The following is a 10,321-nucleotide window of genomic DNA, read 5'->3' on the forward strand; positions in this document are numbered from 1 at the left end:
AAAAATAAAGTCTGACACTGTTTCCACTGTTTCCCCATCTATTTCCCATGAAGTGATGGGACCAGATGCCATGATCTTCGTTTTCTGAATGTTGAGCTTTCAGCCAACTTTTTCACTCTCCACTTTCACTTTCATCAAGAGGCTTTTTAGTTCCTCTTCACTTTCTTCCATAAGGGTGGTTTCATCTGCATATCTGAGGTTATTGATATTTCAGAGCCTTTTACAAATAAACAAACGTGTACATTCAGTAGTGTGTGTGTGTGTGTTTATGTTTTTGTTTGTGTGTGTTAGTCACTCAGTCATGTCCAACTCTTTGTGATTCCATCGACTGCATCTTGCCAGGGTCTTCTGTTCATGGACCAGCCATATTAAACTGATTTTAAATTCCTAAAGCATCATACTGGTATCTTCATTTCCATTTTCACTTGGCTATCATCTACTAATTGTTAGATTTCTAATTACGTGGCTTTCTACTTCCTAGAAATATTCCCTAATTCCTCTGTTTTAGTGGAGTCTTCTTTATGTTTCTAGACATCTTAGTTTATGTCATCTTTTGGACGAAACTGTAACTGTCTTAGTCATTACTCCGTCCATGAACCAAGCATAAATCCCAGAGTTCAGCACTTCTCAGTAAATATTGATTTCTTAGATACATGATAAATAATTAATCAAGGAAATGGACTTCTATTACTAAGGCATACAAATGAACTGTAAATGATCTTTTAAAAATATCATTTTATTTTATTTTAAAAGCTATAACTGTTCATTGTGGAAAATGTAATAAATCTAAATATAATGCTTATATTTATCCCTAATTACATCACAAGTCATAAAAGTTTCTGTGAAATTCCAGAAATTCCATTGACTACTTTATTTTTACATAATTTGTAAAATTACATATTGTCTTCCTAATTGCTTTTTTAATATTTATATTATTGTGTTTAAAATTATTTATAATACATATAAATATGATTTAGTTTGTTTTAGAATCAACAATACTGATAAGCATACTTTTTCTGATATAGGTTTACAAGTAATAAACAAATTCAGTGAGATACATTTTAAAACATTAATAATATGTACAAAATATGTTTTAGATAGTCTTCAAAAAAAGAGGATTGCCATGGTGGTCCAGTGGTTAAGAATCCGCCTGCCAATGCAGGGGACACTGGTTCAATCTCTGGTCTCAGAAGAATTTATGTGTCGCCGGGCAACTGAGTCCAAGCACCCCAACTCCTGAGCCTGTGCTCTGGAGCTTCTGAGTCACAAGCCTGCTCATCCTAGAACCTGTGCTCCACAACAAGAGAAGCCACCAGAATGGAAAGCCTGCACCCCACAACTAGAGAGTACCCACTGCTCGCCGCAACCAGAGAAATCCCACGAACAGCGAGGAAGACCCAGTGCAGTCAAAAATAAATAAATAAATAAAACTAAAAAGAAAAGAAGACGGCTTTTCTAAAAATAGTTTCTCCAAAAATAGCTATTAAATGCTAAGAAATTTCCATTTGCAATGGAATCATTGCTGTATACTTTTTTTTTTCAAAGCTCAGCACTTTTTTTTTTTAAATTTTATTTTATTTTTAAACTTTACATAATTGTATTAGTTTTGCAAATATCAAAATGAATCCATCACAGGTATACATGTGCTCCCCATCCTGAACCCTCCTCCCTCCTCCTTCCCCATACCATCTCTCTGGGTCGTCCCAGTGCACTAGCCCCAAGCATCCAGTATCGTGCATTGAACCTGGACTGGCATCTCGTTTCATACATGATATTTTACATGTTTCAATGTCATTCTCCCAAATCTTCCCACCCTCTCCCTCTCCCACAGAGTCCATAAGACTGTTCCATACATCAGCGTCACTTTTGCTGTCTCGTACACAGGGTTATTGTTATCATCTTTCTAAATTCCATATATATGCGTTAGTATACTGTATTGGTGTTTTTCCTTCTGGCTTACTTCTGCTGTATACTTAAAACACATCAGTCTGGACAATTATTAACAGTAGTAGTCTCTGTGGTAACATGTAAGTACAGTGTTCAAGTGACATTATAAGAATCTCACTTAGTCTCTTTGATGTTATCTTTCAGATAGCCTGCCCTGGCACAGGAAGTATTTTCAAATAAGCATGTGGGGCAGATAAAGCAGGAATTTCTAAGGTCAGTAAGTCACAAATTTAGAGTCTACAAGAATAACCTGGATCAACTGTGTTAGAAATAGAGATCTCTGTATCCCATTTTCAGAGATTCTAAACTGATAGGTTTGTGGCTGGGGCCAGTGATAGTCATTATATTACTAGCAAGGGCTTTCAGTGATTCTGATATAGGAGACACCTGGGCCACACTTTAAGAAACACTGCCTTGAGATTTGGCCCTAAGCCACCTAGACTTCTCATGAACTTTTCACAACTTTTAACCCTGGAGCAATATAACATTCTCTTTTTAGAAAATAACAGAAGTATGAGACCTAAAAATGCAAAAGTTTAAACACATATTAAAATGCCCTGGTGGAGGGAATGGCTACCCACTCTACTATTCTTGCCTGGAGAATTTAATACTATTGAAAAATGCATTTTTTTATTGAAAATAAATTTTACCTTTTTAGAAACATTGCATTATAAGATTTTTAATACTCTTTACTTAGAAAAGGTTAGTTTTTTGAACCTACACTGCTTTTTTACCCTGAGGCCTTCCTGTAATGAATCCTTTTTTTGTTTGTTTGTTTGTTTTCTCCATTGTAGAACTACTGTCAGGATTAGAGGGTCATATGAAATGGAATGACATTTTTGGGGTATATTAAAAAATGTAGCTAGTTAATGTAGCTACATTAATAAAAAATGTAGTCGTTTTATCTCCATGTGTTACTTTATTACTTATAGGGAGTTTCAATTGAAATATGTCATTTAGGTAAATTTAGATATTTTATTCATAAAGAGATCTATGCAGAACAACTTTGATTTTCTAGTACTACAATATAAAACTTGCTTAAATGTTCCCCTAATATTTCACTTTTTAAAATCCTTTATGAATTATAATTATAGATTATTATTAATCTTCAAAATAGGAGAAAAATGATAACATAGAAACACACCTTTGAAAAGATAAGCTTCATTTTTAGCTTCACCTCTCATGTAATTTTGTTGAGTTCTTTTTCTCCCAGCTTCCTTTATTTATATCATCAGTATACCAAACATTTATTGAGCGCTTTATTACTGCCAAGAGCAGTGGATTTAAAGTTAAAAACAGAAACTCCTTACTCTACTTTGCTTTCCTTTCAGTATTTACATGAAAATCAAATGAATGAGCTCAAAAACTCTAGTTTTACATCAATAGGAAATTTTATTTTTATTTGGTATAATTATATTGATTAAGTACACAAAAATGCTTTTCTTAAAATGGCTTTATAAACTTCCTAAAGAACATCACATGATAAACAAATGGGCTATAGATAGTTATTTTCTAAGATTCATAAATGTCTATTTAATAAATACCCTCTCTGTCACTGATCTACCTGCTTTTCATGTTGGTTGAAAATAGTACTTAAAACCAAATGTTCCTCAAGTTCAAACTAGAATCCTCTATCTTGCCAGTGCATCTAAATCTCTTCTGAGATTATGTCATTGTTAATAACTGCTTTATTCTCATTAAAGTCTCCTGGAATTTCCATTCAATAATGTACAGATTATTTTCCTCCAGCGCTCAATAGCCATTCCCTATTGGTTTCTTGTCATCATATCAAAATTCCTGGACTTTCCTGGTGGCACAGAGGATAAGAATAGCCTGCCAATGCAGGAGACATGGGTTCAGTTCCTGGTTTGGGAAGATTCCACAAGCCATGGAGCAACTGAGCCCGTGAGCCACAACTACTGAGCCAGTGCTCTAGGGCCTATGCACGACAACCAATGAGCCCCTGTGCCATCACCACTAAAGCCCATGTGCCTACAGCCCATGCTCCACAACGAGAGAAGCCACTGCATTGAGAAGTTGGTGCACCATGACTAGAGAGTAGCCCCCACTCTCTGAAACTAGAGAAGGCCCAATGCAGCCAAAAATAAATAAATAAATAGTGTGTACATGTCAAAAAAAAAAAGAAAGACATTTTTGTAAAACTACTGAAAGTATTGAATACATTTTGAAGATAATTCACACTATTCAGCTGTGTATGTGTTTGAGCAGATTTATGCATTTAGACAATAGCTTATGTATAAAAATCTCATTTTCAAACGTGTAAATGTAATTAAATGTTGCTTTACTAACATAATAGTGTGTGTGTGGGTGTGTGTGCACTCAATTGCTCAGTCTGTCCAACTCTTTGCGACCCCATGGGCTGTAGCCTGCCAGCCTCCTCTGTCTTGGAATTTTCCAGGCAAGAATACTGGAGTGGGCTGCTGTTTCCTCTTCCAGGGGATCTTCCTTACCTAGGTTTGAACCCACATCTCCTGAACTGGCAGGAAGGTTCTTTACCACTTAGCCACTAGGTACACTTGAGTCTGCTTTGTAGATGAGTTTATTGTGCTGTATTTTAGAATCCTCATATAAGTGGTATCATATGACATTTGTCTTTCTCTTTCTGACTTACTTCACTTAGCATGATATTTTCTAGGTCCAACCATGTTTCTGCAAGTGGGCATTATTTCATTCTTTTTATGGCTAAGTAGTATTCCATTGTATGTATATATATACACCACATATTCTTTATCCATTCATTTTTCATGAACATTTATATTGTTTCCATGTCTTGGCTATTGTGAATCATGCTGCTATGAATACAGGGGTGCATGTACTTTCAAAGAACAGTTTTCATCTTTTCTGGATATATGCCCATGAATGGGATTTCTGGGTCATACGGCAGTTCTATTTTCAGTTTTTTTAGGGACCTCCATAGTGTTTTCCATACTGCCTGTACTTATTTCCTTTCCCATCAACAATGTAGGAGAATTCCTTTTTTTTTCACACACTTTCTAGCATTTGTTATTTGTATACTTTTCAATTCTGACAAGTATGAAGAGGTACCTCATTATAGTTTTGATTTGCATTTCTCTAACAAGTAGCAATGTTGAATATCTTTTCATGTGCCTCTTTGCCATTTGCATGTCTTCTTTGGAGAAGTGTCTATTTAGGTCTTCTGCCTGTTTTTCAATATTATTTTGTTTGTTATTCAGTAAAATAAGCTGTTTGCATATTTTGGAAATTAAGTCCATGTCAGTCTCATCATTTGCAAATATTTTCTCCCACTATGTAGTTGTCTTTTGGTTTGCTTATGGTTTCCTTTGCTATACAAATCCTGTAAGTTTGATTAGGTACCAATTGTTTATTTTTGTTTTTATTTCTGTTCACTTGGGAGACTGACCTAAGAAAATATTGTTATGATTTATGTCAGAAAATGTTTTGCCTATGTTCTCTTCTCCATGGCCAATATAAAACTCAAAGAATGAAAAACTGAAAGCCTTTACATTAAAATCTGGTACAAGACAAGGATGCCCACTCTCACCACTTCTATTTATTAATAATGTGGTATTGGAAGTCCTGGACACAGCAATTTTAAAAAAAGGAAATAAAAGGGTATACAAATTGGAAGGGAAGAGGTTAAATTGTCATTATATGCAGATGACATGGTACTATACATAGACAACCCTAAGGACTCCACACAAAAACTACCAGAACTGATAGTAAATTCAGCAAGGTAGCAGATACAAGATTAACATGCAGAAATTGGCTGCATTTCTTTACACTAACAGTGAAATATCAGAAAAAGAATATAAAAGAAAAACCCTTTTAAAATCACATCAAAAAAATACTCAGGAGTAAACCTGACCAAGATGAAAGACATACACTGAGAACTATAAAACATTAATAAAGGAAATTGAAGATGATTCAAATAAATGGAAACATATTCCATGCTCTTGGATTAGAAAAATTAATATTGTTAAAGTGGGCCTATTACCCAAACCAATGTATAGATTTTAATGGAATCGCTATCAAATTGGTGAAGAATCCACCTGCCAGTTCAGGAGATGCAAGTTTGATTCCTGGGTTGGGAAGTTCCCCTGGAAGAGGAAATGGCAAACCACTCTAACATTCTTGCATGGAAAATCCTATGGACAGTGGAGCCTGGTGGCCTACAATCCATAATGTTGAAAGGGTTGGACACGATTTAGCAACTGAGCATGCATGCACATGCATTATCAAATTACCTATGACATTGTTCACAGAATTAGAACAAATAATCCTAAAAGTTAATGGAAACATAAAAGACCCAGAATTGCCAAAGCAATACTGAGGAAAACAGAACAAAATAGGAGGCATAACTCTCCGACTTTGGACGGTGTTACAAAGCTACAGTAAGCAAAGCAGTGTGTTATTGGTACAAAAGCACATGTACAGACCAATGGAATAGAATAGACAGCCAAGAAAGAAACACACACGCATATGGTCAATTAATCTTTGACAAAGGAGGCAAGGATATACAATGGGGAAAAAAAAAAAATCTCCTCAGCAAGTGGTATTGGGAAAGTTGGACAGCCATATGTAAATTACTGCAGTTAGAACACACGCTTACACCACATATAGGGGGAAAAAAAAGGTCAAAATGGGTTAAATACTTACATATAGGATATAACACCATTAAACTTCTTAAGTTTTGGGAGAGATGGTCTGGAGGGGTTCAAGAGCACATCAAGAATAATTTCATCAGTTTTACACAAACTCATCATCCCAATACAGTATGTATTGCAACATGGAAGTGATGTTATCCTCACAATATCCAAGATAGAAATTTACTTTGGACTTTTCCAGATGCAGTTGGCTGGAATTGCAGGTAATTGATCAGTTCCAAATCTGGGTAGAAGTTTAATCTTTAGGCCATTTCAAGTCTATTATTTGCTGTTTAGTCTCTCAGTCATATCTGACTCATTCCTGGCAGGCTCCTCTGTCCCTTGGATTTCCCAGGCAAGAATATTGGAGTGGGGTGCCATTTCCTTCTCCAGTGGATCTTCTCAACCCAGGGATTGAACCCTCATCTCCTGCATTTGCAGGCAGCTTCTTTAATCACTGAATCACCTGGAAAGCCCATTTAAAGTCAGAACTATATTTTATTTTTATATAAAACAGGAGGTATATATTTTTTATTTTTTTACTTGTAAAAGTAGAAACATACATTGTGGAGAGATGTCCATGATGTACTGGTAAGTGAGAACAAGTTGCATATATATGTATAATTTTTATAAATGGAAATGGTATCAAAATTCTTTAGATGTGTGTATATTTGTTTGTATATATTTGAAGATGAAGAAGGATTTACAATAGGTATTAACATTCATATTTATAGGGTGAGACTAGTAGAAGGGAAAGTTTAGCAGGAGTATGAATATAGTTTATTTAAAAGAACCATTATTCTTCCGTATTATTCTGATGTGTTTGTTTTGTTTTTTTCCTTGTTGAGGTTAAAAGTGTGACATTTGTAATTTTGGATGAGGCATTTTAAGATTTAAAATGAAATAAAGCAATGTCTTTAATCTAAAAACCAGACTACAGAAAACTATTCTAAATACAAATTTTGTTCCTTGTAATATGATACCAGTTAATGTGTATATTACTGGAAGAATGACTCCAAGATTGCAGTGGAGTCTACTGTAAACAAGTACAATGATTTCAAAGAACTGTGGTAAGAATAAACAAGACCAAATTACAATTGATGACAGAATTTTTAAAATGTTCTCTCCTTACAATTGCCAATAACTTCCTTATATTACCAATGACTAAAAGGGTCTTTGTTTTTCTTATTTCTCTACTCAAAATTGCCTTAAAGAAATAGCATACGTAGAGCATGTTGTGTTAAAACCTTCAAAATTCCCATAAACTTTCAAGAGACATTTCAAGCTTGTTTAAAATGAAATGTAGGTCTCGTATTTTCTTCTTACCTCTTTAATTTAATCTTCCCCATCTCTCTCCTGGTAAGTTTTGTTTCTGTCTTCATGTTGTGGCAGGTCTTCAAAGTCACCTCTTTCTTTGTCTTTGTTCATTTTGGTTCCTTAAGCTAGGAATTTCTCCCCAGCAAGTTCCACTTTTCTGGATAAGTTTTATTCCACCTTCACTGTTAAAGCAAGATGGCTTCTCTATGTAGTGGTTTTGTGCCTCTAAGCATGAGCCTGGATTAGGCACTTTCCCAGTACATCCCCCAAATGTCTCAGGGTTTACTTTCTCATGGTATTCATCCCAGTTGAATTCATTTTTTAGCTTTATTGAAGTTTAATTGATATACAATACACAGCACATTTTAAAGTGCATAAATTAATGAGCTTTGACATATGTATACAGCCATGAAACCATCACTTCAAATCAAGATAATGAACTTTTTCCATCATGCACAAAAATCTCTTTGTGTCTCTTTGTATTTCCTTCTATCCCTTTCTACCCTCCCTGTGTATCCCCAGGCTACCTCTGATGTGTTTTCCATCATGATAGATTAGTTTGGATTGTTTAGAATTTTGTATAAATGGAACCTTACAATATATACTTTTTTATTTTTGGCTTTTTTCACTCAGCATAATGACTTTTAAGATTTCTCAATGTTTCAAGTATTAATAGTTCACCCATTTTTATTTCTGAGTAGTATTCATTGTATGGTTACACCATGATTTGTTTATTCATTCACCCGTTGATAAATATTTGTGTTATTTCCAGTTTGGAGCTATTACAAATAGTGCTACTATGCACATTTTGTATACGAGGCTTTGTGTAAGCATATGCTGTAACTGTGTGCTGTGTGTGCTCAGTCGCCCAGTAGTATCTGACTCTTTGCAACCTCATGGACTATACCTCACCAGGCTATAATTCTTCTGTCCATGGAATTTACCAGGCAGGACTACTGGAATGCATTGCCATTTCCTTCTCTAGGGTATCTTCCCAATCCAGGGATCGAATCTGCATCTCTTGCATTGCCGGGAGCCGGCATATTGCATATTGAGTGCATATTGCATATTGAGTGCAGCACTTTTCAGGATCTGGAATAGCTCAACTGGAATTCTATCACTGCCAGTAGCCAGCGTGAGGAACTCCGCCCATGACAAAGGTCATGAGGAAGGAGGCTCGGCACACGCAAAGGCGGGATCAAGCCTCAGGAGTCCCCCTGGAAATTCTCGAGCATATACCCCCAAAACCAGAGTCTGCCTACTTTCTGCTTTGTGCTTTCACCTACACCTCTGACTTTACGGGGGGCTGTCCCCCACTACCTCTCTGAAAAAAGAGTTAGCTTACAGTTCCAGTTAATAATTCCTGGGTGTGGCAGTGTTTCAACCTACAAACTCCTTTGGAAATCCTCTAGCCTGCCTGAATAGGTTTTTCCGGCCACATGTGATTGTTCAGAGCCTCCCAACTGTGAGAGGCAGGAGATGTTCTAAACTGTCTAAACACAGATTCTTTTGAGTAGTTAAAAGATTGATTAGAAATTGTATTGGTGAAGGGATTTTCACTTGTTGGGCCAATGTTTGCTGCTAAGTTTCCATATCCCTTACCTGCTGTGTCCCTGGCAGTGTATTGATTAATATGATTGGTGTAAATAGTAGCTTTAATGTTTGTAACCTGGGACCCTTGAGTTAATTCTTTTTCTTGTTATAGCCCACCACACCTTTGCTCTGTAGGAATGCAACTTTATCTAATGCTTTTGGAGGGTGGCTCCTGACCAATCACCTTTAGAGAAAAATAAGTTTTCTGAAGAAAAGGTCTTAAAATGTTAACAGGCCTCCGGGCCAGAAGATGATGCAAATCACCTAAGCTTTTGCATATGATAAGTTTGCAGGAAGAAAGCCTGGCTTGCTGCCTGACTCTACCCCTTCTCCCATTATCCTCTATGCATAACTTAAGGTATAAAAACTACTTTGGAAAATAAAGTGCGGGCCTTGTTCACCGAAACTTGGTCTCACCATGTCGTTCTTTCAGCCTCTTTTCTCCACTAAATTTCCTCACTGAGCTATCCTCATTCTATTACTCTTTATATCCTTAATTAATGTTTAATTAAGCAGTTGTTTCCTGATCTTCGCCTACGCCGTCTCTCCTTCGAATACCCTGGATCAGCCGGGGCTGGTCCCTGGCATTGCATCAGCAGGTGGATTCTTTACTACTGTACCACCTTGGAAGCCCTATGCTTTAAGTTCTCCTGTAAATACCTAGGAGTATGTACTGCAAACTGGGTGGCTTAAAATAATAGAAATTGATTCTCCTAGTTTGGAGGCTAAAGTTCAAAATTGCTGACAGAGTGATGCTCTTTCCAATGGCTGTAAGGAAACTCCTTCTTTGCCTTTTCTACATTCTGGCATTTCTTGAC

Source organism: Bison bison, unplaced genomic scaffold, assembly GCF_000754665.1.
Source record: "Bison bison bison isolate TAMUID 2011002044 unplaced genomic scaffold, Bison_UMD1.0 scf7180017864519, whole genome shotgun sequence".
Taxonomy (NCBI): Eukaryota; Metazoa; Chordata; class Mammalia; order Artiodactyla; family Bovidae; genus Bison; species Bison bison.